The sequence below is a fragment of the Siphateles boraxobius genome, unplaced genomic scaffold, assembly GCF_051911475.1.
Source record: "Siphateles boraxobius isolate OS27281-9 unplaced genomic scaffold, OSU_SipBor_1 41, whole genome shotgun sequence".
Taxonomy (NCBI): Eukaryota; Metazoa; Chordata; class Actinopteri; order Cypriniformes; family Leuciscidae; genus Siphateles; species Siphateles boraxobius.
In genome coordinates, this window is record NW_027509042.1 from 27,252,318 (window position 1) to 27,277,863 (window position 25,546).

The window sequence follows — 25,546 nt, forward strand, 5'->3', positions numbered from 1 at the left end:
TTTTGATATTCTAAATATTATCAACTGGCCGGAACTTTGAGATCGCAATAGACGTGAAGGACTATAATGCGTTAAGAGCTCGCTCAAGTAGTGCAGAGCTAAACCATATAGTGATTTGTAAGTAATCAGCAATATTTAAAATTTATACAATGTTTAATAGGCAGCCAATGCAGTGTTGACAGAACCGGGCTAATATGGTCATACTTCCTGGTTCTGGTAAGAACTCGAGCTGCTGCGTTTTGAACTAGCTGTAGTTTGTTTATTAAACATGGCAACCACCCAGTAGAGCATTACAATAATCTAGCCTTGATGTCAACTATGAACTAGTTGTTCCGCATTTGTCAATGCGAGCATATGACGTAATTTAGATATATTTTTAAGATGGAAAAATGCGGTTTTACAGATACTAGACACATGACTTTCAAATGAAAGATTGGTAACAAAGAGCACACCCAGGTTATCTAACCGACGACGAGGACTTGCCAGAGCAGCCATCAAGTGTTAGACAGTATTGTAAGTTATTACGTGTGGAAGTTTTTTTTCCAATAATTAGAATCTCTGTTTTTTCAGAATTTAGTAGGAAATTACTAGTCATCCAATTTTTTATATTCCGATAATTTTGGGAATTGGTAAGTTTCGTTAGGTTTTGAAGAAATATACCGCTGAGTATCATCAGCATAACAGTGAAAGCTAATTCCATGTTTCCTAATGATATCTCCTAAAGGTAGCATGTACAGAGTGAACAGCAGCGGTCCTAGTACTGAGCCTTGTGGTACGCCATACTGAAATTGTGATCGATAAGACATCTCTTCATTTACTGCTACAAATTGATGCTAGTGGAATTCCACTAATGCCAACATAGTTTTCTAGTCGATTTAAAAGAAGATTGTGGTCAATGGTGTCAAATGCAGCACTAAGATCAAGTAACACTAGCAAGATACAACCACGATCAGATGATAAGAGCAAATAATTTGTGACTCTAATGAGAGCAGTCTCAGTACAATGATACGGTCTAAATCTGGACTGAAAATCCTCGCAGATGCCATTTCTTTCAAGAAAGGAACACAGTTGTGAGGATACAGCTTTTTCTAATTTCTTTGACAGAAAAGGTAGATTTGAGATCGGCCTGTAATTGACTAATTCTTTAGGATCAAGTTGTGTTTTTTTTAATCGGTTTAATCATAGCCAGCTTAAAGGTTTTTGGTACGTATCCTAGAGAAAAAGTTGAATTAATGATATTAAGAAGAGGATATATGACCTCTGGTAGCATCTCTTTTAGCAGCTTAGTCGGTATAGGGTCTAACATACATGTTGTCGATTTAGATGAATTAACGAATTTGCAAAATTCTTCCTCTCCTATAGCAACAAATGAATCAAATTTTACCTCAGGGAGACTACAATGCACTCCCTGATGCGATACTGTATTAGAAGGTTGCATAGTTATAATTTTGTCCCTAATATTATCAATCTTATAAGTGAAGAAGTTCATAAAGTCATTACTGCTGTGTTTCTTGGAAACTTCTGGGCTTGAAGCTTTCTTTTTCGTTAGTTTAGCCACTTTTTCAAATAAATACCTAGGATTATGTTTATTTTCTTCTAATAGGGTTGAAAAATAAGCAGATCTAGCAGCTTTTAATGCCTCTCTGCAAGCAATCAAGCTCTCCTTCCATGAAATCCGAAATATCTCTAGTTTTGTTTTCTTCCAGTTGCGCTCCATTTTTGTAGCTGCTCTCTTAAGGGCCTGAGTGTGCTCGTTGTACCACGGCGTTGGACTATTTTCTTTAATCTTCTTTAAGCTAAAGTGCTGGAAAAGAGAGAGTTTAAAGTTTCTGTTGAAATATCGAGTTCTTCTAAGCTATCTGGGATGCTGAGATGATGAAACTGATTAGGAAGATTATTGATAAAGCAATCTTTAGTGGCAGAAGTGATAGGTCTAACATACTTGTAACACGGAGTCGGCTTTGCAGCCTTGGCTAAATGTAATTTACATGAGACTAGATAAGGATCTGAGATGTCGTCGCCCTGCTGCAGAATTTCAACAACATCAAAAATGATTCCATGTGATAATATTAGATCTAGAGTATGATTACGATAATGAGTAGGTCCTGACACTCTCATTGCCAAAAGTCCATGGTTGAAGTGAAAAATGCATGGAGCATCTCGTCAGGAATGCCCTGCAAAACATGGGCTCACCGGAGTATGCTTCCGGGACAGGAAGTCGAGGCTCCAACAATGCTTTCCTAGCTTTCTGCTTTCTTATATGCATATGCCGGCTTAGTCATGACGATAGTTGTTCTAATAGCTAGCCGGATCCTGGATGGGGCTTGTATGTGTGCAGTGCCGTAAAGCAATTCGTTACATCACGAGAGCTGATATCACGCAATACTTCCTGACGCCTGGCGGCCCGCCGGCCCAAAATTGCAAGTGTGGTTTTTCCACTCACAGGCACCGCTTTCTCAGCGAATTGCTTTCTCACCGGGGGGGCGAGATGGCCACCATTCAACCCGAAAAAAGTCATATAACCATTCCAATAACTGGTGGAGGTGTTCAGTTAAGCTAAAAAAAACTGCATAGTTCCCCTTTAAATCACCACCCTACTCCAGGTTCGCAACTGGATTGGGTGGGAGGCTCTCCCTCAATGAGAACTGGTGGCACGTGATAAGGCACACCTGAAGATAACGCAGCCTCGTCACCGCCGCTGTTAAATGCCGGTCTCTTTCCCTGTGCATGCATGCTGGTGTCCTTGTGGGTCCAGGAAGGGAGCACGGAGGGACTACCACGCTGCCAGAGATTTGAGTCGCCAGATCTGGAGAAGCATGTGTGACGCCGCTGACAGTCTAAGATGCCGAGTTGCTTTTCCCCTCAGTTGCCATGGCCTAGAGATGATGAGCCGCTGTGCCGAAGCCGCCGTCCCTCGCGCCCTGGACCAGAGAGACAGAACCGCATCCGGCCGTCGGACCCCGCCCCTTACCTGGACCAATCCTAACTGATCACTGCCCCTCCTTCATGATTCCCTGGCACGACGAGGACACCAGATCCTCTGTTTATTTGGACACTTTATTCCCCCCCCCCCCCCCCTTTTTTAACCATTTTATCTTAATACGGTTAAATAAATGCCTCTCTGAGGCCTAACGCCACATCCACTGTGTCTGTCATTTGCTTCTCCCACCACATACGCTCCTCAAAAGGTAGTCCTACATTATGAGATGTTGCAGCTGTCATTCCACACCATCAGCATTAACAAGCCCATCAACATACCAATGTGTATTTTTCTAATTTATTGCAGTGTGTATGCAGAAACTGTATCAGTAACAGCGCATATGTTTGCCCAGCACTAACATGAATGAATGATGTAACAAATTCTGGTTTATGCTGGTTAGTGCTGGTAAAGTACTGTTCCATGTTGGTTTATGCAAATATAGCGCTGGTCTAGCTGGTGGACTAGATTATTCAAGCTGTTCTCAAGCAAACCAGAGCTGGTAAAGCTGGTTCACCAGCATGGTCTCATGGGGGTTGAGTGTGAGTAGGCCAGCTGTCTGTATGTAAACTGTGTTTTGGGGGCAAGCATTGTTTTTGCTTGCATATTTGTATATTTAACACATTAATGATGTAAATAAAACAATATAAACGTTTAAACATATGATTTATTCAATTATATGATTATAACTTTGTAATTACTTTTACTCCATCTGCTGAAAGTAGAACTGAAAATCTTAATAGTTTTAGTTACGATTATTTTATTAATTAATGCCACTGGTAAACTGGTAAAACATTTTAAAGCATCAAATGAATGGTCTCCTTTTTCAAAATTTCTATACAAATCAGTTAAAATCAGTTAAAAAGATCTTGTGTAGATTGCAAAACAAAAATAATTAGAGATATGAAAACCAAGAAAAAATGCCTAATAAAAGCATTTTTTTTTAAATTGCTGTTTTTAAAGACTTTCATAAGACTTACATAGCTGTAAGTCAGTGATTCCAAAAAGTGCAGGTAGTAAAAGGTATGTCATTGCAGTCAGAAACATGAAATATGTTAACAAGTGATAGCAGGTACTTTCAACAATTGCTGAAAGAGAATTGATTTAACCAAAGTCAATAGCCAAGTGCCCAACTAAAGGGCTTCAACAACCTTTGTACATGTACCATATAAAATAAATAAAGACAGTTCTGGTTTGTAATAAGTGAATATTGTAATGCTGTTTTTGGTGTTGTTTTATCACCCTTTGGTGAGATATTAAATTAATTTACAGTTGATTTCATCTAAGGCTGTGTGGCTATAAGTCAGTTGTAGTTTTTGTTTCTCTGCTTTATCTCTTTTTTTTCTGTTCTTGTTGTTCCTCTTATCTTCAGTGATTCTGCTTGTTAACTGCAGGTGTCATAACTAATGCTCAATCATCATGTGTAGAGTGAATCTTCTTTATTTCACTAACTGCAACATTACTTCAGTGTTACTTTTACTCTATAAATTGGGACAATATGAAAACTGAGCAGTGTTTTTTTTAACACTGAGGATTTTACTGTGTACCAGTAAACATATAACCAGCTACATGCGTTCTCTTTCAAGAGAACTCGCGCCTACATAAATCGAGTACCAAGGGCTTCCCTTCATGACGTATGCGGCGGGCTAGTCCTCTCCACACACATTCGTCAGATTTTACAACCTTGATCTGGGCTCCACCCCAGGGTCTCAGGTGGTGTTGTCTTAGGCCTTGTCCACACAGACAATTTATGTATTTTTTTTATATTGTTAAATAAAGTTCTTAGTAAAAAAAAAAAAAAAAGAAAAGAAAAAGCTACTGAGACTATTATTATTAGGTTACATGCTCCAAGTCTTTTTCTCTTTTTTTAGTGTATCTCTGTGGCAGAATTACAGCGCCACATACTGGCATGTATACTACATTGTTTTGAGTCTGTTTCAGCGGTTTCATGTGTACGTAGATATTTCTTGAGACGACACTGTGTTTACGGAATTGTTTTAGAACGAGAGAAAAAAAAGATTGGATAGGAAAAGCTCTGGCTTCGTGTGGATGTGGACTTAGTTGTGCTCGCTCAATCCCTTGGTCCTAGCAATCAAAACATACCCTATGCTGGTGACCAACAATGCTGGATTTTTCAGCAGGGGAGACAATAACTGTAAGAATAAACTACTAAATTCTTCATGTGCTCATGTGTTTTCTGTGACAGTTTTATATATCGATTTTTTTCCCCTGAAACACTGAAATGAAATACAGTGTATAAATTAGTTTTTAGGGGGAAGGTACCGCCTTTTTCGCCTCTGATTGGCTAAAAGGGCTCTCCTCCGATTGGTTATTTGATTTGGCCGTGAAACATCATCTCACGTTCATGGCAGGCTGTCGGCTAGTCTGTTTTGATCGTCTTTACAACAGAAGTAAACAAAGTCAATCCAACATAGCCTACTAAGAAAAGCGCTATAAGTGCGTGTCTTCAGATTTATATTCCAGGTTCACAATTTCATAGCCTATTTAGATCGTGTTTAGATTAGTCTTAGCTGTTTGGGGGAATTTTGTGACGAACATGTGAACTTGGGAGTACAAATCTGATCAGCCTACGTTTCGTAAACTCGCCGTGGCTCTCAAGTACAGAACAGTTAGAGTACATAAGCATATTTAGGCCTATGCATTGCCTGGGTTTAAGATGCATGCAATACAATACAACGGCACTATTTTGCCCAGCTGTGTGCAGTGCAGTGCACTATTCTAGACTAATGAAAACCAGTGATGCATCATCATGCTCAGCTTTGACTTAAGGTCCATTAAATAATACAAACAATTACACAGAGGGAACTAGGTATGGAAAGAAGTGAGACATGTAATGACTATATTACACTGCAGTGGAGTAACATTGACAACCACCTCTAACAAATAGGCTACAAGTTTTTCCCAACCAGCAAATAGGCTTAGAACAGCAGCACAATTAACAGAACAGTCAACAGAGTTCATTAAGGCTCCTAAGGTGACAAGAGATGTGTTGTTCCTAACTTGTATCCTGCCTGCTCAACAGAAACTATTTAATGAGACTATTATCTCCAAATTATTACCAAATTAAAGTCACAGGCATGAACATTTTTAATAGGCTATCACAGATGAATGAAGCAGCAGTCAGCCAATTGCAGAAAAGACACCACAGTATGATTCAAATATGACAGATTTTATTTATTGTGAACCTAACATTGCATAAGTGCTAGTAATAGGCTTAATGCTAGTAATAGGTTAAACATACTAGTAATTATTGTGTTATTATGTTATTAGTAATTGTGTATGTGTGTCAGAGTGAGTTTGTTTATTTCTTGCTGTGTTGGCTACCTAGGGACACACAAGTAGAGACACAATGGGCAAGGGAGTGTGGTGGTGCCAGTCTTCTTGGCAGTGCACCACTCCCCTCTTTTACCTTCCCATAGTTGTGTTCACTCCGGGCTCTTTTTGGAAGTCTACCAGTGACGAGCACCCGTCTGCTCCCCAGCGGAGTCTTACGACGGGCAACAGCTGTAGGCTGCATTCTGATGTTACTTGCAGCAGCACTCCTCATCTTCCCAAAGGTAGACAAGGCTGAAATCAGGCCGCTGTCAGTAAGAATGGACTCGTAGGATGAGACAAGGGATTGTATTGGGGCTTGGAAGGTCTCATCATTTTGAAGCTTGTCCACAAGGTCATTAAACATTGATCTGAGACGACCTTTGAGATGCTCACGTTGAGATGACGCTTAGTTCCAGAGCCATCTTGTGGTGTTCCAGCTTGGGTGCCTTGTGTGGGAGTGGATGTTCCAGCTTGGGTGCCTATTTCACAGAAACACATGTTAATTTCAGATCAAAGCATGTGGAAAATACTAGTGTTGGGTCCGAGTCCACCTTTGTCGAGTCCATATCAAGTCCAAGTCCTTAACTATCGAGTCCGAGTCCAAGTCCAAAGAGGGCCGAGTCGGACTTGAGTCCGAGTCCTTAACATCCGAGTCCGAGTCGAGTCCACAAAGATTTAAATGATTTGAAATTGACCTTTCACAAAGACCCGCCTCTCTTAGTTACTGTTGCTACGTCCGACAAGCCATTCCGCTCTCACTCCACATGTTCTCACACAGTAAAAAATATATTGCGGAGCAAAGAGGACAACGCACCAACATACAAGACAGAGCAGCCTACTTTTGGTATGAAATAAAGTCTCATCTTTCAAATTTTTATAATTATTATGAAATTCAAACATTAAATACTGTTTTGTGGTGCTTTAATGTGTAGGCCTCAGTTCAAGCAGCACATGAACTGATAATCTCTTCTAGTTATAGCACGAATTAAACATGAATGAAAATCAGAACTGCAAAAATAAATCAATACACATAATTTTTCAAGTTCAAGTCCACTTACTTTAATCTACTAACTGGTTTGGTTTGTTTGTCGGACAAAAATGGTGGGTATCTGCATTATGATTGGTCAGATCGCCTCTCAATGAAATTCCGGCGAAAGGTCTCAACACTGAGCTCTTAAATTAATATTTTAAACCTTACAAAATGATTGCAATGTATAGTCAAAGTCATACATTTACCTATTGTACATCTTTCAGAATCTGCAAGATAATGCTCAAGAATGCAACACGATGCATTAAGAGTCAGGGGTAAACTTTTGAGCAAGATGATGGTGATGTTTACATTTTTCTTATTTTGTTTTACATGCTAATATCTTTTTTAGCCTCTGAAGGGAAGGACTAAATTAATATAATTTTTCAACAAAATAAGAACAATTTACATCCAGTTTCATCCTTAATGGACTTCTTGAGCATCACTAAATGTTTGCAGGGTTTGTAATAGTTGTGTATGAGTCCCTCAGTTGTCACCAGTGCGAAAAGATGGATCTCAAAATCATAGTCACTGCTAGTAAGGAGTCAAATATGCAGAAGATGCTGGAAAAGCAAAGAATGTGCAGGAGCTGGAGGATTTCCCCTCATGAACAACCATTAAAAAAAAAAAACAGAAAAAAACAGGAAAAAAAAAACAGTTGTGGATCATTCAGGTAATGACACACAATATTACATTTAAGTAATTTGTCTTGTATTTTGTGTTTGTATTTTGTCTTGTTGACTTGGCTATTAAACATCTGTTATGTGAAAAAGCTTTTACAGTGCAGTACTAAATAGAAACAGTTATGATCCTTCTTATTAATAAATAAATGAAAATTACATTTTGGAGATTCTGAAAGGTGTATGTAAACTTATGACTAAAGTGTAAATGTAACAAAAATCATAAAATTATTAGACACCAAAATGTTGCTATGGTTATCACTTTCTCATTTTGCTATGGTTACAATGTCAATCATCGCAATTTCAAGACTCACAGGACAAAAATTTAGCGGATTCACTCCCACATTTAAATGAATTTATCACTGTTTATAATTTACAGTGTGAACGTAACCACTGGTCCTCTAGAAGCATGAAAAACAAAACTATTATTTAGATTGTCAATAGCGCCATCACTTACTTACCGCGTTCTGCACTCTCACTAAAACTCTCGTCATAAACACTGAAGTTGTCCGTACTGCACAGTGAATCTCTCATTTATATTGCGTCAAGACTAGGGTTGGGTACCGAAACGCGGTGCCAATAGGGAACCGGTTCCGACGTAAACGGTAGTAACCAGACCGAATAAGAACGAAAATTTCGCTGCCTGATTTCGGTGCCTGACTCTCTGTGTCATGAGGTGCACATACGCAAGGTCTCTCGCTCTCTCCCACTCCTTCTCTGCTGTGCGTGCGCTACACGGTTTGGAGCACAGTCTGTTCTGTCTCGCATGCGTGCTCTTGCTCGATCGCTCGAGATTCCGGGAGATTTTAACTAATTTGCGGGCATCAGGGAGCCGTTATCAATATGACGTTATCAATATGATCAATAGGAACATCTGCTGATAGCGAAGGGATTAATGTCGAAGACAAAGCGCTCCAAGGTTTGGCTGCATTTCACGTGTAAAATTATGCGTCAGAACCTGGGAACCTGTATATGGGAACCTGTAGCCATGTCGAGATTAGATTACCATTGTAGTAATCTCTATTAATCTCCAGTATTATTACATTGTTTGATACAATATTGTTTTGTTTGATATTATGTAAATGTGATTTTTTATTTATTATTACCATATGTTACTTGTATTTATATTGTTTAAAGATTTAAGTTATTATTGTGTCCAGTTTGGCCCTGTAAATAAAAGGGTATTATTCTTGACAAACTGTGTGCGGTTTCGTTTTCTTAAGTACCGTTTCAAGAACCGTTTTAGCACAGGAACCGTTTAAAAAATACAGAGTAGGTACTGGTATCGGAGAAAACCCAACCGATACCCAACCCTAGTCAAGACTTTGTTTATGAGGGGATTTGTGAAAAGATAAAGCTCGTGCTGATTCTGAACATTCATTTTAAGCGAATTCTCCGCATGTTGACTCTAAAATTCCTCTGATTTGCCAGTGTGTTCATGCGCTTAATACACATGTCTGTGATTGGCTAATGCTCAACGCGGAAACAACACAAGTAGTTTCGTTTAGTTTTTGAATAATATTGTGTCCTCCAGTGCCCGGACTCGACTGGACTCTGACATTTTTCCGAGTCTAAAATGTCAGAGGCCGTGTCAAGTCCGAGTACAAATTCATCCAGGTGTGTGACAGGTCCGAGTTCATTCAAAATTGGACTTGAGTCCGGACTCGAGTCTGAGTTCGATTACCCCAACTCTAGAAAATACTACAACATATGGCCCACTGTTCTGTTCAATTAGTTGGCCTGATGAAAAGTACTCACTTGCAATGAGTGGAACTGTTGGGCAGTCTTTCTCCCTCTCAAACTGCAAGCCCATAAACCAGCTGTCTTGTACGTCAAGCTTTCCTTTTTGACAGACAAGAAAGGAGGTACAAAGAGCCATAATTATACGCAGCATCATAAATCAAGTGCACTGATGTGGTGTTTTACATGCACAGTCACACACAGGAGAAGTTGAGATTTGAACTGCTGACCCTTCAAGTACTGAACAACATACCAACTGAGCAGTGTTGGGGAGTAACGGAATACATGTTACGTATTCAGAATACAAATTATGAGTAACTGTATTCCGTTACAGTTACAATTTAAATAGTTGGTATTCAGAATACAGTTACATTGTTGAAATCAATGGATTACATGACGATACTTCGCGAGTTTATTCACTCTCTAAATAAATTAAGGCGACTCCATGCATTTCCCAGAAGCCCCAATATGAAAACAAAAAAATGCGCGGTTTGCGTGATCAGTCACAATGGAGTCGGAAGAGGAGCAGCGGGAGCTAGATGTAGAGATGGAGCCGGAACAACAGAGCCAGGGCAATAATGCGTTTCTATCTAGGAAATTCAAACAGCATCTCACATTAAAGAAAGAGAAGGGAGAACAAATATAACTGTGCAGTGCAACCTCTGCTTGCAAGCAACCATCCATCTTTTTTTTTTAATTAGCCAGGGGTAGTCGTCTGCTGTAGTTTTACTGGTCACCTTGCTATTTTATAGTTGTATCAGGTAGGCTACTATCTACAGGGCTGTAACAATATGCGATATGAAACCGAAATCGCGACACTCAGATCCACGAACCTGTATCGCATGCGAGAAATTGCGACACACCCCTTCCAACTCCCAGAGTTATCCTTCCCGTCCAGATTCAATGCTACCACATCTTTAAATTACTATTAGTATTATTTGAAGTTAAGATTATAAAATACGTGGACATACACCACAAAACTAATTGCGGAATAATTATTTAAAATTTAGCAATTGCGTTATGGACATGCATTTTCTGAGAATGTATATTTCAAGTTTTGACTGCAAATGTCATTTAATACCAATATATCGAAACGTCTGTTTGTATATCCAACTCCCTTAATAAAGGAGTCCAGACATTAGAAAAATATCTGTCTACACATGCGTTTCATATTTAATATGAGGGAAATAAACATGCGTGACACAAAAAACATATAACTTTTAGGCCAAATATTTTTTAGTACTTCTGTGAATTAGGCTACACGGCGCAAACCAAAAGTAATACCCACCGGATGAAGAAGGGTTGGCTCTCCACAGAACATAAAATATTCATTTTATTTTATTTTTCTTGTTCGCATTTATGAGGAAAAAACAATGTTACGGACGTGACCACTCTGAAAGCGGCACTAAAAGACTGCTTTAAAACTTTCACAGAGACATCAAACAGATGCACAAAGCCTTTCTTTAAAGTGAATTTCGATTTGTATTAATTGTATCTTAATTTTAATCAATGTTTCATCAACCAAATTGGCTGGAATTAATAAATAAGTAGTAAATATAGCAGACAATAGATATCACGGCATGGAGGCGCTGGTGCATGAACTGGGGCTCATCTCATAAATGAACCGAAACTTAGCGTATAAGGTAGGCTATAGCCTACTTGTCACACAGACATGTCTACTTTTAAACAGAACAATTCAAAACGAAAGAAAACAGACTGCTCTCTGTTTATGTAATCCGTATGAAATGTGCATTTCTCTCCGGCGCGTTCACTAGAGTGCCCGCGAAGATCGTGAGTCAGCATCGTCAACTTCATCTTTGCAGCCGACACTAACATATTCAGTCATTACTTTTGCCGGTTCTTTGTGACAGCTTTTAGGTCCTTTATTGGCAGCGCCACCTTTACATGTTACATGAACGCATGACCACCTCATCACCGCACCGGTGACCGCAACATACACTTATAGTCTTTGTTCTTCTATAGCAAATTATAATATATTGTACTTTCAGGAAGACATGGGCCTAACACATTCAGCCAGTTGGAACAGAAAAACACACCAGAATAGGCCTGTTTAGCAAGCAGGATTTGATGGCCGCATTCCTACACTTTTAAAATGCAATTCAATGTGGAAGTAATCCAAGTATTCAGAATACGTTACTCAGATTGAGTAGCGTAACGGAATACGTTACAAATTACATTTTTGGGCATGTATTCTGTATTCTGTAACGAAATACGTTTTGAAAGTATCCTTCCCAACACTGCAACTGAGCTACAGTTGCCCCTCTACAAGTAAGCTGCAACAAACAAGCTAATTACCTTTCAGAACAAGCAATCTAATACCTGTGGCCATCTCATAGAAGGACTTCTCTGCCGTGAAGGATGTCACTGGAAGATGGTGGCCTCCCTGCAGCTTGAAGGCCTGCATTACAAAGTGTTGGTGTTTGCAAAGTGCCCCATTGCTGCTGTTTCGGAAAGAGATTGTTTCTATAGAAGATGGAAAAAATCAGCACATTAGCATGACACAAAACTCTGCTAGCTATAGAAGAAGATGGGAGGAATCAGCACATGACACAGTGGCCCTTAACCACCACATTTCTGTGTGGCTATAAGTTACTGTATAGTCGATTTACCTTCGATCGATTTACCCTCATAGTGTTTGCCTCACCTAGATAGGCTACACCATCTCTCTCTCTCTCTCTCTCTCTCTCTCTCTCTCTCGCTCTCTCTCTCTCACACACAAACACACACACACACACACACACACACACACACACACACACACACACACACACACACACACACACCTCTGCACCACCCACCACCACCACTACCATCACCTCTCTCTCAATATCTCTCATCACAAAACTTCGCTCATACATCTAGGACTAATCCTAACACGATCTAAACAGGCTATGAAAATGTGAACTTGGAATATAAATCTGACGGCACGCACTCATCACACTGTTGTATTGACTTTGTTTACTTTGTTTACTTCTGTTGGCGGTAAAGAAGATCAAAACAGACTACCGCGCGAACCGAGCATCACCACCCCTACCATCTCTCTCTCATCACAAAACTACCCCAAACTGCTAGGACTAATCTAAATACGATCTAAACATGCTATGAAAATGTGAACTTGGAATATAAATGTGATGGCACGCACTTATCACACTGTTTACTTTACGGTAAAGATGACCAGAATAGCCTAGCCAACAGCCTGCCATGAACGTGAGAGGACGTTTCACGGCCAAATCAAATAATCAATCGGAGGAGAGCCCTTTTAGCCAATCAGAGGCGAAAAAGGCGGTACCTTCCCCTACCATCCTGGGAAAAAAAATATCGCCCCCAGCCCAGCCCAGCCCTGGCTCATACATACAGTCGGCAACTAGTCATTTTTGGGGGCGTGGCGAGGGTTGAGTCGGCGTGGGGGAAAACACTACGAACATCGTGTGTATTTGAATGACAAAAATGTCGTATTGCGAGTCATTGATGTCTGCCGACCGGCAACGGTACATTGCAAAATTAACTGCAATAGGTTATGATTGCCCTTTTTTAATTACAGTTTTTCTCAATTGCTAAAACACTAAACCCTATTGTCTGAACCAAATGCTCAGTTGCCTGAACCCACTGATTGAATCAATCACTCTTTTGGCAAAACCATAAGCACTTTTCACCTGTTTAGACACAACTTGTCAACACATTTTCATTGTGATGCACCTGTGCTGCATAATAGTGAGCACAGGTGACAAAAGTCAAACACAATTAAAGCACAGGTGTCACCACTTGAACACAACAACTCAAAATTGATCACACTTGTGGCTAATGATGTGAGGGAACATATACAGTAAGCCAGTTCAGAGAGCACTGGTTTGTGAGGCTCTACAATGGATAGAAATCTGAGAGGAAGAGTTCGTGTGAGAGGTGGTCGAGGTGGTCAAGGTGGTCAGGGTGGTCAAGGTGGTCGAGGTGGTCAGCGAAGACAAAGAACAGTAATATCTGATGAAATCAGAGCTACTGTGATTGACCATGTTCTTGTCCATGGTATGAGCATGAGGGAGGCTGGACAAAGGGTACAACCAAACATCAGTAGATTCACTGTGTCCACCATAATCCGAAGATTTAGAGAAGAGAACAGGTAATTACCTTTTTTTGACATTATAGTACAGTATGTAAATGTTGACAGCAATTACTGTATGACACTATATACTGTACCACAGTATACTGTAAGTAAATGTATGTTTCAGTACATCACTGTACCAATGTACTGTAGTATTGTAATGGAGGGTTGGTCTAACTGTTTGTTGGCCTAGTATTCCATGTATATTTTTTTGTAACTCCATGTTCTCTTTATGTAGAATTGAAAGACTGCCACATGGGGGTGGGAGGACAGGTATGTTCTCCCCACACCAAGAGACCCTAATTGTTGATATGGTCCGTGAGAACAATGCCATTAAACTGAGTGAAATTCAGCAGAAGATCATTGAGGACCATGTAAATTTTGAGGGTATCAACAGTGTCAGCCTCTCTACTGTTGATCGTGTCCTCAAGCGCAACAGACTGCGCATGAAACAGCTATACAGAGTGCCCTTTGATCGCAACTCAGACCGAGTCAAAGAGCAAAGGTTCCAGTATGTACAGGTTGGCATATATCCAGACACATTCAATGTTGATTACTCTAGGTAGTGATTTACTGTAGTGGCCTAAGTCACTTTTTCTGTATCACTTACAAAACTATATCTATTTCTACTGGTTTTTCAACTGGATGCAATGGAAAGACCCCATGAATATATCTACATGGATGAAGCTGGGTTTAATCTCACCAAAAGGAGAAGGAGAGGCCGTAATGTGATTGGCCATCGGGCCATTGTTGGTGTTCCTGGGCAGCGTGGTGGCAATGTCACATTATGTGCTGCCATCAGCAATCATGGGGTTGTCCACCATCATGCCAACCTGGGGCCCTACAACACTCACCAGCTCCTCATTTTCCTCAATCACATGCGAGATGCTCTGTTAGGGCAGCAGGATGAGCATCCCATCTATGTTGTTGTTTGGGACAATGTGAGTTTTCACAGAGCCCTCCAGGTTAGAGAGTGGTTCAATATGAACCAAGGATTTATCAATCTTTGCCTTCCACCGTACTCCCCTTTCCTAAACCCCATTGAGGAATTCTTCTCCTCATGGCGGTGGAAGGTATATGAACGCCAACCTTACACCAGGGTAAATCTCCTGCAAGCCATGGGACTTGCCTGTGGTGACATAGGTGTGGAGGCATGCCTTTTTCCCCCCGTTGCCTGGCCAGACAAAATGTGGCCTGTGATGTGGATGAAGTCCTGTGGCCTGACCCAGTACGGAGACATGATGCTGTGGCTGAGTAATGCACTTATTTGTATATTTTTGTACTTTATTTTTACATGGGCTTACTGTACACAAGTGGCAAACGCATACTGTAAGATTTCTGTTTGTTTTTACAAGTGCTACATGTAAATGCACAAGATTTCTGTTTTGTCTTTTTGTACAAGTGCTCCAGTAAATGCACAGATTTTTTGTTTTGTTTTGCAACATGCATTTAGCCTACAGTGAACAATAAACATTTATTTCCCCAGCCTCATGTCCTGAGCATTGTGTTTTCTATTTTTCTACGTAGTATTTAGTGACTGTTCAGTAGTGTTTTTAATTTTGATTGACTCGGGGCACGATTTGACAACATAGTTCAGTTTTGAGCACAGATTGAACTGTTTAGAGGTGAAAGTTTGGTTTTGCAAGAAGAGTCTGAGGTTTTGTGAATGTAGCTTGAAAAATGGGCTTTGTGTTCACAGTTTAGAGAAAAGGAGAGCAGCTTTCAAGAAATGTGTCTTAGCAATTGAGAAAAACTGTAAAAACTGGGTCAATGACCCAACCAAATGGGCGGAGGTGACAGACATATTTTGTCTGGTTGAATATCCAGGTAAGACATCGCGGTAGCTGTAGCGGTAACATTAGCCTATAACTCAATCAACTTTCGTATATGTTGCATACTATTACTCCATAAAACCTTGTCACTTACCAATTGTACGTATGCTTCACTCCAAACTATTAATCCTTTTGTAAAACGGTGATCATGGATTTGGATCATGGAGTTCTGATAAATCGTCTACGTAATGAAATGGGATTTTCTGGGTCTGTTCTAAAATGGTTCACTTCATATTTGAGTGATAGATCATTTTGTGTGTCCGTCAACAGCATTTTGTCAGACATGACCCCGCTGTCATATAGAGTTCCTCAGGGCTCGATTTTAGGTCCAATTTTGTTTTTATTGTATATTAGCCCTCTTAGTGAAATAATTCGTAATTTTAATAATGTGTCTTATCACTTTTATGCTGATGATATTCAGCTTTATTGTTCTTTCAATGAGTCAGAGTTGGGTAAATTAACCGATTTATTAGAATGCCTGTCGTGCATTAAGACCTGGTTATATGATAATTATTTACAACTGAATACAAAAAAGACTGAAACGTTGATCATTGCTCCAGAACAAAAACTACCCCAAATTAAACAACACCCCTGTTCCTTGGACTCGTCCGTCCAGATGAGTCTAAGAAACCTGGGTGTTTTGTTCGACCAATCGAAGTCTCTGGATGGTCATTCTAGACAGATGGTCAGAAATTGCTTTTTTCATTTGAGAAATATCTCTAAACTGAGATCTATACTACCTAAAGCTACCATGGAATTGATCATTCACGCTTTTATCTCTTCACGGCTAGATTATTGTAATTCTCTTTTTACCTGTTTTAACTAATTTTCTCTGAGCCGACTCCAACTAGTGGATTATATTCCTATAATCCTATAGGAATACTATAGTCATCTGGGTCATACTATAAAAGTACTATAGAGGTATTACAGAACATCACAGAAGTATTATACACTACTATTTATTGCTTGTAGCCATTTTGTCCTCCTTTCAGGTTATGTGTGTTTATTAGGAAGGATGTAGAACTTCAATTAATAATTTCAGATCAGAATCAGAATCAGAATCAGAATCAATTTTATTGCCAAGTAGTGTTGTGCACATACAAGGAATTTGCTTTGGTAATAAGGTGTTACCGAGGCTGCTATATCAGCGCCAACTTGAGAAAAAAAAAAACAGCATGACATGAGGAGAGGTGAGGAGAAAAAAAGGCGACCCCCAGACTATGCTCCTGTAAGGAGAACAGTCTGGGAACAGGAAAAAAAACCTCAGCAACATTAGCACATAAACAGTACACTCTACAAACAAGACATTGCAACATGGTGGGGAGTGGGGGATGGAGGTAGTCCAGCCCAGGCAAGCAGCATCCGGTCCTGCAGCCATTATGGCGCTGGTCACAGACCCGCCTGTCAGACTGGGGGTACGAAGCGGCGAAGGCGTGGGATGGGGTGTGGGTTAGGTGCATATCTGTGTATGTGTAAGTTCATGTGTGTGTAGGCCTGGAGAGAGTCGCTAAGCCAGCACCATAATCTAGGAGCCTCAGTCCGCAGGATTGTCATAGCGATACACAGCAAGTTGCCATGGAGACAACCTTGATCATGTCCCAGGCAGAGTCAACAATCAGCAGGTGTCTGAGGAGTCGGGGAAGGAATGCAAGAGCGGCTCACTGCAGTGCTCTTCCGGGAGAGTTGTTGTTCCAGCAGCGGCCTTGGCCAAGGCCAGTGCTGGTAGTGGGGTGCCGAAACAGATAAGATTGGGATTGTTTGGTCTTCGGGCGAGTAGCCGCATTCAATTTATGCAGGCTATTCTCCTGGTCCGTTTTGGTCTCTGAAACGATCCATTTGCCTTTGCAAAGCTGTGAGCTTCTCCATGATGTTATCCATATTGTGGTTCATAGACCCAGTCTGAGTGCAGACAGCTCTGCCCACCGCTTCAATCATCACGGGCAGCCTTGCGGGGCTTTTGACAGCTGTCACCGTCTCCTTAGTTCCTCGGTAAACCAGGGCAATGCCTAATCCAATCAGCAGAAGACCTGTTATCATGGTGCCGAATAGGTAGATATCTTCAACGTCCTCCACAGAAAGAGCCGCCAGACACACGACCCGCCACCTCTCCCACGCGTCCATCGTGTAGCCAGCTGCGAACGTCCCGGCAGGGCAGTCAGGTTCCCCCGAACCCAAGCTTCTCGTCGAGAAGATGGTGTCAATTGCGTTGAGAGACCAGTTGATCAAATCCATAATTTCTTGGTTTTGGAGAGCAGTGTAGCGAGAGTCTCTCAAAGTACAAGACAGTAGACGTGACGAGAGAAGCAAAGCAGGAGAGGCGAGGGGAGGGAGAGGGAGAGAAAATGCGACCGCCTTCGTTGAGAGCCAAGAGGGAAATTGAGGGAATTTGTTTTGTTTATTGGCGGTACAGAAAACGACACAGCACCTCTTCGGCATGATTGTCGCGTGTATTTCAAAGAGCGCCAAGGCAATGTTTTCCCCCATGGGAATAAATTCACATCACGTGACGGGGCGTCCCCGGGGGCATTCCCAGACCAACCGTCTGTATGTATTCAATCTTATGTGTACACAATGAATTCAGTTTTGTAGCCTAACCACCATTAACACCATATAATAGCAAGCTCCGTATTTTGTTACTTTAGATAATAGTTCTGTCTATTTGTTCACGAAATTCAAACAATAAATGCCGTTTTGGCACTCTTTGATGTGGCGTGAAAGATCACTGTACTAGGCTCCTCATTAGGGTGCATCAAAAAAAAAAACAATTCTTGAATTTTGATATGGCTGAGTGCTAAAAGTGTTCCAATATATGTAGAAACAACACATGCAAAATATTTTTCCAGTACATGATGATTTAGGGGTGCCACCGCACATCAGTTTTTGTCGGATAAAGTGGTTAACAGTGCTCAATGGTTGCCATGGAGATCTGAGGTTAACAATACTACAGCTCAAGAAAACTGAGGTGATCTTTCTGTTTGAGGTGATATTTCTGTGTATTATTACATATTACTATCATATCTGTAGTTGTGACCTAGCTTTCTTGGCCAGCATGAAGACTGAGAGAGTGGCCACATTTGGTGTATTGGACAAAAAGCTGCAGCTCAACGTGAAGCAGCGAGAGAAGCGTCAAGATGCCGCAGCAGCCAGGCAGTCCCGCTGTGAAAAGGAGCAGGAGGAGATGACGGCAATGTTCAGCTTGGAGTCGGAGAGTGATGAGGAGTCAGAGGAGGATACTAACACAGTGTATCCACCATCTGAGGGCGAACCATCCCATAAGCATAAGAAGACTGGAACAAACGTCTTCATACCATATGACATCCTTAGCCAACCAAGTGTCGTGTCACTGGCTACAAGGTTGAAGATGTCTTCACGCGTGGTCTTGTTGCAGAGTCAGGCGGTGAATGTACACATCTCTCTGCTTCTTACGCTACAGCTGACCGAGCAAGAAGCCAAGTGCTGGAGACAGTCAGTGAGGAACAGCACAAGCATTGGACACCACCTCCATTGTGCACCCTACACTGGGACAGCAAGTTAACACCGATGCTCAGCAATGTGCGCCAGTTGGAGGAGCGTCTTACAGTGGTGGTTAGAGATGCAGAGCGGCTGAAACTGCTTGGTGTCCCAGCGTATAATAAGCAGACCAATGAGGCATGTGGAGTGATCATTGCCCGGTTGACATGCAAGTTGCTGCAGGACTGGTGCTGCACTGACCAGGTTATCAACATGGCATTTGTCACCACTGCGTCAAACACCTGCCATCTCACAGCAGCCTGCATTGCCACACAGCTCTCACTGGGCTGACCACTGCTTTGGTCTGGGTGCCGGCACCACATTGGTGAGGTTCTCCTGAACCAGGTTTTTACAGACCTGAAGGTGGATTCATCACGCTCGCCAGAGGTTACCTTGTTCACACGTCTGAGAGAGAAATGGAACCTGTTACCACAAGAATCCACCAGCCAATGGTCCTGCTACATTCCTGGCAACAACGAGCAACCACTCCTGGGCAATTTACGTGCTGAACTTGTCAGGTGCGCAAAAGAAGTCACTGACCACAAGCGAGGTGACTCCCATGAGTTTGTGCAGCTGTGTCTTGTGTTTCTGGATGCAGATGGTGAAGAGCAGGCTGCAGTGACCTTACAACGACCGGGAGCGCTCCACAAGGCACGATGAATGGCCAAGCTGCTCTATACTCTCAAGCTGGCTTTGATGGAGCAGCACATCGCGTTGCTTCTCCGGGGCACAATCCCCACACGGCAGCAGGTGCTGAAGATTCGGGCATTTGCCATTTTCATTAAACACATCAATGCAAAGTGGTGGTTGACCTGAGAGAAAGCTGTAGATGCTGCCTGTAATGACCTGACACTCTACCACCACCTGCAGGCATACAAGGCTGTAGATGAGGGCATTGCAACATCAGCGATCAAGGCACTGGAAAGACATCGCTGGTACCTGACAGGTGAGATGCTACCCCTGGCTCTCTTCAGCAGCAAGGTGCCCAATAATGACAAGCGTGCACTTGCCAGAGTGATCTTGGAGCACAAGCCCACTGATCTCCCCATACACATCCCTGAGCAGCGCTTTGGCACTGAAATAAACCAGCAGCCATATTACCCTGTAGCCCAAGACTGGTTGCCCACTGAAGCTAAGCAGGGCTGAGCCTGGTTAGTACCTGGATGGGAGACCTCCTGAGAAAACCAGGTTGCTGCTGGAAGAGGTGTTAGTGAGGCCAGCAGGGGGTGCTCACCCTGTGGTCTGTGTGGGTCCTAACGCCCCAGTAAAGTGACTGGGACACTATAGCCTACTGTCAAAGAGCACCGTCCTTCGGATGAGACGTTAAACCGAGGTCCTGACTCTCTATGGTCACAAAAAATCCCGGCATCCTGGCCCAATTTGCCAAGTGGCCTCTGTCCATCATGGCCTCCTAATCATCCCCATATATATACTGATTGGCTTCATCACTCTGTCTCCTCTCCACCAGTAAGCTGGTGTGTGGTGGGCGTTCTGGCCCAATAAGGCTACCGTCGCATCATCCAGGGGGATGCTGCACATTGGTGGTGGTTGAGGAGATTTCCCCTTCAATGTAAAGCGCTTTGAGTGTCTAGAAAAGCGCTATACAAATGTAATGAATTATTATTTATGTATGTGTCCGACATCCATCACAGCTGCACAAAAATCAGGGTAAGGCCACGTGTCCCATTGACCTTCATTCATTTTGTCTATAGGACCAAGTTGCCCAAAAGGCAAACAAACAACTTTTACTTTGATAACCCTATAGAACATGTTACTGTATAAAACTCAACATTTCCAGGTCAACCTTTTGGCAATTAGACTAAAAATTGCACATTTTTCGAAATTTCGCCAACGTTCATGTGTTAGGTGGCACCCCTAAATCTCAATGGAATTCCTCAAAACATTGCAAAAGTCATTTTTATGTTAATTGGAACAAAATGCAATGCCAGCCAAATTGATATTTTGAAATTAAAATTTCCCATTCAAATTTGATGCACCCTACTCCTCATTTCAAGTGGCAGCGTGGAGCGCGAGTAAACGTGATCATCTCTTCCACAGTTACAGAATAAACATGAATGGACACCGTCCTGAAGGTATGTTGAAAGATATAGTATACTTAGTGAAAGGTATCATAACTTGTGTAATCGCTCAGTGTTTCAGCAGTGGAAAGACGTCAATAAAACAGTTTGTCACATAGCATTATTTACCTCGGCAGGCAAGTCATCCAAATGAACGACACTCGGTTACTAACGTAACCTCGGTTCTCTCTAGATGAGGGAATGAGTGTTGCGTAAGCTAGCTTACGCTATTGGAAAACCACTTTTCTCGATAATACTGAAGCCTTTATCCTTAGGCTTAAATTATCCTTAATTTTGCATTAATTTAAAACGCATTGCTGCACAGAGCAGACCTAGGCAATGCAGCTCGCGCACCTATTGGTTGCTCTGCGGCAACTGCAGCTGTCTATCGATGGACTATTCGTGATGTAAAGAATGGGCGTGTCTTATGTCTATATAAACCGAGTCCAGATAGGATGTTCTTTGGTTTTTCACACTGAAGCGAAACCAGAATGTAGCACAAGCACGGCAGGGTTACACAACACTCGTTCCCTCATCTAGAGAGAACCAAGGTTACATTAGTAACCAAGTGTCGTTCTCTTACGAGAGTACTCTTGTGTTGCGTAAGCTAGCTTACGCTACGGGAACCCAATGTAAAACACTGTGTGTTCTGAAGATCCCACACATGGCCCCAGGGGTGTGCACCTGGGGAACCATACTAGTGAGTGATATTCAGACCAATGAGTAGTGGGTCTAAAATATATCATAATCCTAAGTTACAGTAACAAATGCTTAGCACATAATCATAGACAGGAGGGACCTAAGTCGGCCTGAACTGTATTGCAACTGACTATTATAGCCTATCAGTCAGGCATTAGACTGAAAACAGCCTAGCCTGCAGTGCAGGAACTTTCAGGTTGTAAAACCTTATAAATGTAGAGGGTGAGGCCCAGCCTGCCGCCATACAAATATCCTGGAGTGAAACCCCACTGGACCAGGCCCTTAGACCTATAAGCCAGCGCGATAGCATCAACTATCCACCTGGAAAGACTATGTTTCGAGGTGTATAGGTACGGCCACCAAACGAAACAAAGAGCTGTTCTGACTGCCTGAACGCAGCAGACCACTCGACGTATATCCTCAGCGCCCTGACCGGGCAGAGGAGATTAACGTCGCTTTCGCCCGTCAGATCCAGGTAGGGCTGACAGGGAGATGACTTGCGCTCTGAACGGAGTGGAGAGCACTTTGGGGACATAGCCGTGTCTTGGTTTGAGGACAACCTTATAGTCATTAGGCCCAAACTCAATGCACGCCACGCTCCTAGCCGCCCCTCATAGCGTCCAGAACCGTGGAGAGGTCCAAGACCGGAACCAGAGAGGGTCGAGGAGTGTTTAGTCTCCTAGCACCTCTAAGGAAACAGATGATAAGATAATTCCTTCCCAGTGACTGGCCATGCAAGGGTTTCAAAAATGCTGTGATGGCTGTGACACACACTTTGAGCGTGGAGGGGGACCTGCCCCCATCCAGAAGCTCTTGTAGGAAAAAGAGGATCTCCGTAACGCCGCAGTGTTGTGGGGCTAAGTTTCAAGCTGAGCACCAGCTGGAAAACACTGACCACTTAGAAGCATAGAGCCGTCTAGTAGAGGGCGCTCTTGTGTAATAGTATTTATCACTTTCACTGGGAGATCAGCGGGTACCCGTTGATGGCCCACACGTGCAGGGCCCATAAGTCGGGGCGCAGGTGCCAAATCACGCCCTTGGCCTGAGAGAGGAGATCCTTCCTCACTGGAACAGGCCACTCGGCCGTGCTCACTAACTGCATCAGCTCTGGGAACCAAACCTGGTTTCTCCAGAGTGGCGCCACGAGGAGCACAGAGCAATTGCTCTCCCTGATTCTCTTGATTACCTGAGGTAACAACGCGATCAGGGGAAACGCATAGAGAGGGAGGCTGGGCCAGTCGTGGGCCAGCGCGTCCCTGTTTTTGGTGAAAAATGTTGGGCAGTGCGCGTTCTCTGATGACGCGAAGAGATCGACTTCCGCTCTGCCGAACGAGTCCCATAGCAACTGTACCACATGAGGGTGCAGGGACCATTCCCCTGGGGCAGTGGTCACCAACCCGTCGGCTCGAAATTATGACCATTTTGGTCGCATATGCTCCCAAAATTGAATCTGTGCGACCTCAAAATTTATTTGGGAGCATTTGTAAGGGTACAAATAATTGTTGTGGTTTATTTTTGTATGATCTTTATTCCAGATTTGCACACAAACTGAATTGCAATCGTTTCCTGAATTTTCATTTGTGTGAAAATATTATGAAGTCCGTTAACAGGACTTAGATGGGACACGGACGCAAAGAGGATAGCGCAGATGCAGCAGAGAAAATACCATGCACAGCAAGATCACTGTTCATGATGCTCTAAATATAGGAAGAAAAATATGAATATTGAATTGGGGTTGGGGAATTATATGAATCTATCTCTGAAGGAAACTGACTGTCTTCAGAATAATTTCGATGGCATTTTCTTTGCCTCTTACCTTCGTATAAATTGTGTTTATAAGAGCAGCTGCTTTTTTACAGCGGTACTCTAAAAGACGTTTTTTTAGCAGAGTGATATTGCATTTTCATTCAGTCCATCATTGTTTGGATTGTGATTAAAATGCAGTTGTTGCATCTAATTTTAAATGGTTACAGTTTTTTAAGGCCAGTTAGGACTGTCATAGAGCAAACTAACAACAAATACATTTGCTTAAACAAAGAAGAAGAAGAAATGACTGCTGGTATCGGAATTGGGTATCTATAGGTAGATCTTGCCTTTCATCAAGACTGAGGTCAGGGATCTTGGGCTTGAAAAGGTTGCTGACCACTGCCCTGGGGGAACGTTGTCTCTGGACAGCATGTCCGGACCCACGTTTTGACAGCCCGGCACGTGTGAGACCACACGAGGAGGCGTTCTGCCAACGCGTGGAGGCTTCTCGATCTGAGACCGCCCTGGCGGTTTATGTATGACACTACTGCCATATTGTCTGGGCGGACTAGGACATTGTGGCCCTTTAAGAAGGGGAGAAAGTGCTCCTGCGCGTTCTCGACCACTTTCATCTCCAGACAGTTTATGTGTAAGCGCCCTACCTGGGCTGCCCACAAGCCAAAGACCGGCCATCCCTCGTAGAGGGCGCCCCAACCTTAGTTGGAGGCGTCTGTCGAGATTACTTTTCATTTCGAGATCGTTCCTAGATCCAGCCTAGCAGACCCAGCCGAAGCACTGCCGAAGTCGAAGCCATAAGGCCTAGCATCCTCTGAAATCTCTTGAGAGGGAGAATAATGCCGACCTTGAAAACTGCTATTGAGCGCTGTATCTGCACGCAGACCCCCCACGCTTTCTGGCCAGGGTCGAAACTACTGTAAAAAAACGAAGCAGCACATCTACTTTGTGCCGAGATAGCGAAACTGCTGGGAAAAGGTGCTATAGATACCTGTATAGATTAGACTCTGTATCAATGACAGCGCGGCTGACGTCACAGCGCGCTGTCATTGATACAGAGTCTTAGTCTGTTCCCAGAACAGCGAACTCTTGGTCCAGTTGACCTGGAGACCCAAGGCTTGTAAATGTTTGAGTAATACAGCCCTGTGTGCTATCAGTTCTGCCTCTGACTGGGCTAGAATTAGCCAGTCGTCCAAATAGTTCAGTATTCGCAACCCCCGTAATCTCAGGGGGGCGAGTGCCGTGTCCATGCACTTTGTGAATGTACGAGGTGCTAGGGACAGACCGAACGGCAGGACGGTGTACTGATAGTTCTGGCCCTCAAAAGCGAATCGTAAGAAAGGGCTGTGATGAGGCGTTATCTGAATCTGAAAATAGGCATCCTTCAGATCCACTGAAATAAACCAGTCCCTCGGGCGAATTTGCGCGAGGATTTGTCTGGTCGTGAGCATTTTGAACGATCTCCGCATGAAGGCTCTGTTCAACCGTCTGAGATCTAGGAGGGGTTTGAGACCCCCATCCTTTTTGGGGACAAGGAAATATCTGCTATAGAAACCCGAAGCGCTCTGTGTCAGAGGGACGGTATCTATAGCACCTTTTCCCAGCAGTTTCGCTATCTCGGCACAAAGTAGATGTGCTGCTTCGTTTTTTACCGTAGTTTCGACCCTGGCCAGAAAGCGTGGGGGTCTGCGAGCGAACTGCAGCGAATAGCCTCGCTTTTTAGTGTTCAGTACCCACTGTGAAATGCCCGGGATCATTTCCCATGTTTTCATACTTAAAGCTAGGGGGA